This window comes from Cornus florida, unplaced genomic scaffold (assembly GCF_030987335.1).
Source record: "Cornus florida cultivar Cherokee Brave unplaced genomic scaffold, ASM3098733v1 CherokeeBrave_3.0.0_Hap2_Chr04, whole genome shotgun sequence".
Classification (NCBI taxonomy): domain Eukaryota; kingdom Viridiplantae; phylum Streptophyta; class Magnoliopsida; order Cornales; family Cornaceae; genus Cornus; species Cornus florida.
Window position 1 is genome coordinate 78893316 of NW_026775574.1, and position 7471 is coordinate 78900786.

Here is a 7471-nt window from a genome sequence, read left to right on the forward strand (position 1 = left end):
CATTTGAGAATACCAACCAAGTCCAAGCAATGCTTGAACTTGAGAGCTGGAATGGACTTTGTCATCATATCCGCTGGATTTTTAGCTATGCCAATTTTCTTCAATGTAGTAATTCCTTCTGATATGACATTCCGAATAAAAAGATATCTGACATCAATATGTTTGGTTCTTTCATGATACATTTGATTTTTGGTCAAATATATCGCACTCTGACTGTCACAATAAATAACAGTTGAGCTCTGCTGCAAACCCAAAACACTAACCAAACCTCTCAACCAAATGGCTTCCTTCACTGCTTTAGTGGCCGCCATATATTTTGCTTCTGTAGTAGAGAGAGCAACTGTAGATTGCAAAGTTGCTTTCCAACTAACTGCACAACCTGAGAGAGTAAAGACGTATATTGTCAGAGATCTTCTTCTGTCTAAATCACCAGCGTAGTCGGAGTCCACAAAACCAGCAACACTGCCAAAATCATCACTGCTTTTCTGATAAACTAAGCCAATATCTACAGTACCTTTCAAATACCGAAGAATCCACTTCACGGCTAGCCAATGCTCTTTTCCTGGATTATCCATATATCTGTTAACTACACTGACTGCATGTGAAATATCAGGGCGAGTGCAAACCATTGCATACATCAAGCTACCAACTGCACTAGCATAAGGAACACGTGACATGTGCTCCTTCTCCTCTTCGGACTATGGTGATAAAGCTGCAGAAAGATGAAAATGAGCAGCAAGTGGTGTGCTCACAGGCTTGGAATTTTGCATATTGAACCGCTCAAGGACTTTCTCAATATAACTTTTCTGTGACAAACTCAATCTGCCAGCTTGACGATCCCTCTGAATCTCTATGCCCAAAATCTTCTTCGCTGCACCGAGATCTTTCATCTCAAATTCAGTATTCAACTGAGATTTTAACTTATTGATTTTTGACATGTCTTTTGCAGCAATAAGCATGTCATCAACATATAACAACAAGTATACAAAAGAACCGTCTGAGAGCTTCTGGTAATATACACAACTATCATAACTACTTCTCAAGTAGCCATGACCAACCATAAAATTGTCGAACCTCTTGTACCACTACCTTGGAGATTGCTTCAACCCATACAAGGATTTCTTCAACAAACAAACATGGTCTTCTTTTCCCAGAACAACGAACCCCTCTGGCTGATGCATATAAATTTCTTCTTCAAGCTCACCATGTAGAAAAGTTGTTTTGACATCAAGTTGCTCAAGCTCCAAGTCAAATTAAGCAACCATGGCAAGCAACACGTGGATAGAGGTGTGTTTCACAACTGGTGAGAAAACTTCATTGAAATCCACACCTTTTCGTTAACTATAACCCTTTGCCACTAACCGTGCTTTGTACCTTGCATCTTCAACACCTGGAGTTCCTTCCTTTTTCTTGAAGACCCATTTGTAACCAACAATCTTCTGGCCTTTAGGAGGTTTCACCAACTCCCATGTCTGATTCTTGTGAAGAGATTCAATCTCCTCAGTCATAGCAACAGTCCACTTAGCAGATTCATTTCCTGTAACAGCTTTTTGTTAGGTGGAAGGCTCTTTATCTTTAATATTTTCCGCCACAAACAAAGCATAAGCAACTAAATCTGCATAAACATACCTCTCAGGAGGTTTAATCTACCTTTTCTGTCTCCCTGTAGCAATACTGCACTGTTGCTCATCTAGTACTTGATCATCCTACACCTCTTCAACATCAGGCTGAACTGGAGTGTTGACTTGTTTCTCTGGAGCTTCAAAGTCATGTTCCACCTACTGCTTAACACCCTGAGATTCACCTGTAACAAAAGACTCGTTTCTCGGGTGAAGTAAAACAAACTCATCAAAAGTAACATCTCTGCTGGTAATAAACTTAGGTGACTTAGGATCAGGACACCACAACCTGTATCCCTTCACCTCGGATGCATAGCCAATAAAAATACATTTCTTAGCTCTAGGCTTAAGTTTTCCTTCATTAACATGAGCATAAGCAGGACATCCAAAAACTCTTAAATTATAATAATTAGCAGGAGTACCAGACCATACCTCTTCAGGTGTTTTGCACTCAATAGCAGTCGATGGTGACCTGTTCACCAGATAACAAGCTATGTTGACTACTTCAGTCCAAAATTCCTCAGATAACCCAGCATTGAAAAGCATACAACGAGCTCTTTCCAAAAGAGTTATATTCATGCGTTCTGCTACACCATTCTGTTGTGGAGTCTTTCGAACTGTATGGTGTCTGACAATGCCTTCATTTTTGCAGAACTCGTCAAACTCTCCTGAGCAAAATCTAAACCGTTATCTGTTCTGAGATGCTTAATCTTCTTTCTGGTCTGCTTTTCAATCATGGCCTTCCACTACTTAAACTTAAGGAACACTTCATATTTTTGCTTCAAGATATAGATCCACACTTTCCTGGAAAAGTCATCAATGAAAGTTAACATATATCGAGAATCACCAAGAGAGGGAACTCTGGACGGCCTAAAGATTTGAATGAATGTAATCAACAGTGCCTTTGGTCCTGTGAACAGCTGTACTGAACTTGAGTCTTTTCTGCTTGCCAAAGACACAATGTTCGTAAAAGTCCAGCTTTCCTGTCTTTTGTCCACCTAGTAAACCTCGTTTGCTCAATTCTGTCAAACCCCTCTCACTCATATGCCCTAAACACATATGTCATAGATGGGTAGTTATTAAATCTTGATCAATTGAAAAAGATACTGAAGCAGTGCTTGTTACAGTACTGCCCTGCAAAAAATAGAGGCCTTTTTCTCTGTTTTCCCTTAAGCATAGTAAGAGCACCTTTAGAAACTCTCAAAACTCCACCTTCAGCTGAAAACTTGTAACCATTAGAGTCAAGAGTACCAAGAGAAATCAAATTCTTTTTCAAATCTGGAACATGCCGAACATCAGTTAAAGTTCTAACAATACCATCATGCATCTTAATTTGGATTGTGCCTATGCTAACAGTCTTATAGGGATTGTCGTTTCCCATTAAGACAGTACCACCATTAACAGAACGGTAAGTAGAAAACCAGTCCCTATTGGGACACATATGATAAGAACAACCAGAATCAAGAACCCATTCACTACTGGAATGACAATCACTGACAGAAACTGAAAGAACATTTTCGACATCCGAGGAACTTTCCTCAGCAACCCCAGCAATATCAGAAGAATTACTAGTGGATTTATCCTTAGACTCCTTTTTATCCTTTTTATCTTTCTTCTTATTTTTCAATTTTGTACAATACCACTTAATATGCCCTTTCTGGTGACAATAATAACATTCAGTATCTTTATGAGACCTAGATTTAGATCTCGATTTGCCCCTACTACCATAGCCTTTTTTCTCACTTCTTGCCCTCACAACCAGACCCTCGGCATGTTCATCTCCATTATTTCCAAACACCTTTTTTCTTAACTCTTGAGAGTTTAGTGAGGATTTAACATCCTCCATACTAATGGTGTCTTTTCCATAGAGCAATGTAGTAACAAAATGCTCATAGGAAGGAGGCAAAAACACAACAAAATAAGGGCTTGATCTTCTTCATCAATTTTAATATCAGTATTTTTCAAATCCATAATAATAGAATTTAAATTATCAACTTGTTCCTTAAGAGGCATACCTTCCTTCATACGAAGGGTGTAGAGTCTCTGTTTCAGGTAAAGTGTGTTGGTGAGAGACTTCGTCATGTACAAACTTTCCAATTTCAGCCACAACTTTGCCGCCGTGTCTTCATCAATAACTTCATGCAGCACCTCATCGGTAAGATTCAGGAGAATCGCACTGCGTGCCTTTTCATTGACCTCATCCTTGTCTTCATTGGATATAGTTTCTGGCAACTTGTCCTTCCCGAACAACACCTTCTTTAAAACTTGCTGGGTTAGTAGGGCCTCTATCTTGATGCGCCAAAGACTGAAGCTAATCTTGCCACTAAATTTCTCAATCTCGTATCTGGTCGACATCTCAATAAACTCCCCAAAAAAAAATTCCTCGGTGAATAGTACCGTATTTGTGAATAGTACCCGAAAAATATCTGTGAACAGTACCGTATGTGTGAAAAATATTTGTACACAATACACGAACCGAGTTCTGATACCAGTTTGTTATAAAATAAGGATCGAATAGGGGTTTATGAGAACAAAAGAAATTTTAAATGACAAGAAAAAATAAAACAGCGCACACACAACAAGACAAGGATTTACGTGGTTCGGCTGTGCCTACATCCCCAGGGAGAAGACAAAACAATATTTCACTATGGAAATAAGGAGATACAATGCTTAAGTGGCTCACACCCAAAACCCAAATACACCCAAAATCTCATACACTTTGTTTTGCATTTATAAGCAAATTACTCTCAAATTATTGGATGATAGAACCATGGAGATCAAGGCTATTTATAGCCAAAAATGCCATCACTGTTCTTGCTACTTGGTGATCACATATGCAGGCTAGACTTGGAGACCAAGAAAATTGCTTGGCTTGCTGATCACAATTCTTGGAGGCTAAGATGATGACCACATGGGTGATGCACTTGCTGAGATGGCAGAAATTGAGCCATAAGATTAACAGGTACCTCTTTCATTAACTCATAGTTCCCAATAATCAGCTTTTCAATATGAGGCAAGGATCCCTTCTCCATTCTCACCCACCTCAATCCTTCTAAACCCCAAAGGTATAATATCTTAAGCTTCTGAAATCGTGTTGTTTTGATACACAGTTTATCCCCTTGGTAAGCCTTATAAAGTGAAATTTATATCAGATTGGGCAAATCTTGAAGGGATTGCAATGGATCATCCCTTAACTTGCTATTCAAAAGCCGCAATCTCACCAGGTTATGATGAGAAGTTATCCAATGCGGTAAATTTTCTAAACGTCCCTCAAATAGAGCCGTTGAAGCGACCGAGGAGGAGAAGATAAGTGTTGAATATCAACTATCTCTTTTATAGAACCTACGGACAATGATTGAAGGTTACTCAGCCTTTCAAGAGAGGAGCACAAAGCCTTCCCATCCTTCTTTCTTAACTCCCTAATCCCCAATCTCCTCAGCTGGGTCAGTCTCCTTAGCTCTCCCATTACAATTCTACCATTCTCATGCTTCGCTTCAATAAAACTAAGTTTTTGTAAGGAAGACAATCCTTCTATTCCCACTATTGTTTTAAATCCTCTTACATCAAGAGATGACAAAGACGCTGGATCTTTAAGATCTGAACAGGCAACTTAGTTACATGGTTGTCTTTGAGATCCAAAGTTTCAAGGTTTTCAAGCTTAACTATGGATTTCGGAAGCGTTTCAACCTCTGTTGTCCTCAAGCTTAAATACCTGAGATGAAATAGTTTGCCAACTTTGTTTGGAAGTATCTTCAAAGAAGCACTCCTCAGGTCCAAAACCTTCAACAACCTAACCCCACCATTGAATAATATAGGATTCAACGACTTGGATATAGTTTCTTTCACCGAAAACATGAGTAAGGAACGGAGTTGAGGACAATGATTTGTATGCTACAAGTTCCCCAAGGTATGCTGAATTGACATGCTCCGAACTTTTTCTGGCTATGTTGTGCTTTCTTTGTTTACCATGGCAGCAATGTTTTGCTCTCTTGACTTTGAAATAATTACTTCACGAAAAAAGTCCTGGATGCGACACTCTCTCAGCCTTCTAGCATCATCTATCTCTGCCACTTGGACCAAGCTTCTATTAATAAGCTCATTGAGATAGCCTTCAACAACTTCTTCCATTGTCAGTCTCCCTTCCTCTTTCACAAATCCTTCTGCGATCCACAGTCGAATCAATCTCATGCGCTCAATCTCGTAATCCTCAGGGATACACCCAAATACAAAAAACATATTTTTAGATAGTAAGGCAAATCATAGTAACTCAGAGAGAGTATCTTTTTCATACTCTCAAGTTTATCATGGACTTCAAACTGAGCAGCACCAAGCCTGCGGTAAAATAATTCCCAATCATCCACTCTAGTTTTGTCTTTGGTAGCCAAAACACCACTAATGGCCACAACTGCAAGTGGTAAGTCCTCACACTTTTGTAAGATACTTAGTGAAAGTTCCTCTAAATGTTGAGGGCAGTGGTTGCCTTGGAATGTCTTCCTACAGAACAGAGTCCAAGACTCTTTTGGGGACAACGGTTTCATAGTATGATGTGATCAGGAGATTCTACACAAGACATAGAAGCTACACCAACAATGCGGGTCGTTAGCAGTATTCGGCTACCACTATTGTTGTCAGGGAATGCATATCTAAAAGCATCCCATGCATGTATTTGCCATACATCATCTAAAACAAGCACGCACCTTCTCTGTTGAAGGAAATCTTTGATTTCGGTTTTCAAGTTATTGCTATACATTGTTTCCAATCTTTGAGGGGGAAATGATTCTTCACCTCCATATCATCATAGACTTTCTTCACTAGGGTCATTTTTCCCATACCCCCTATCCCCACCACCGAAACAACTTTGAGTTTTGGAGTGTCATCCACAAGCCACCCAATCAGCTGCTTCTTGCGCCCATCCATGCCCACAAGCTCAGCTTCTTCCAGTAGGAGTGTATCACCTCGACTATCATACCATGTGTTGTCGACAGTGGTGGAGGTCGAGCCTTGCTCTGAGACAGTGCTGTAGTTTTAATGTCCCTCGACAATTTGATTCACTCTACACTTGATTCTGTGTATCCGAGAAGCAATTCGACTGCGTGCTTTCAAGTTCTTAATGGAGCAAGAAATCTTACGAAGAAAATTATAGAATCCATCCCCATGATAACGTACGAAGCGGAGCATGAATTCGTCAAGCACATCTTCGGTGTGATGGGCAACATCACGAACTTTCTCAACCCATGCTTGGAGCTGTGGGTCAATATCTTGTTTTTCATCAGCTACTCTGAGGAAAGCCCTTATGTGCACCAATTCATCTCTGATGAACTCAGATTCTTCCCTTATTCTTCCTAAGAGGCTTGACTTTTGTTGAAGGAAGATGCTCAAGTGATTGAGTAGAAATTCTACTGCACTCTCAGCCATTCTCTCTGATTGAGTAGAAAACTTTGTTTGGAATAAAAAGTGGAAGGGCACCGAGTCTGAAAGACAGCGATGACAAAAGACAGCTTTGTGAAAGAAAAAACAAGAGGATGAACCTGACCGATATGTATTTATTTAAAGGGATTATGACATATAAATGGGGTTAGGGCACCATATTTACTTAGAGACTGAGTCAAAGTCCCATAGTTTCTCTAAAATGGGTTTGACCCAAAAGCTGACGTGGCACATGAAAAAATACTGTTTCATATTTCTGTTGCCTAAAATACCCTTTTTCCTATTTTATGTGTTGCCTAAAATGCCCTTTTCTACACTTATCTATGTTCGAGCCCTAATCCTCTTTTCACATTCCATTCGTGCCGGCCTCTCTCTCGCCCCTTCTCTATAAACAGTAGCGATCAACAAACCCCTAACCATTTCTG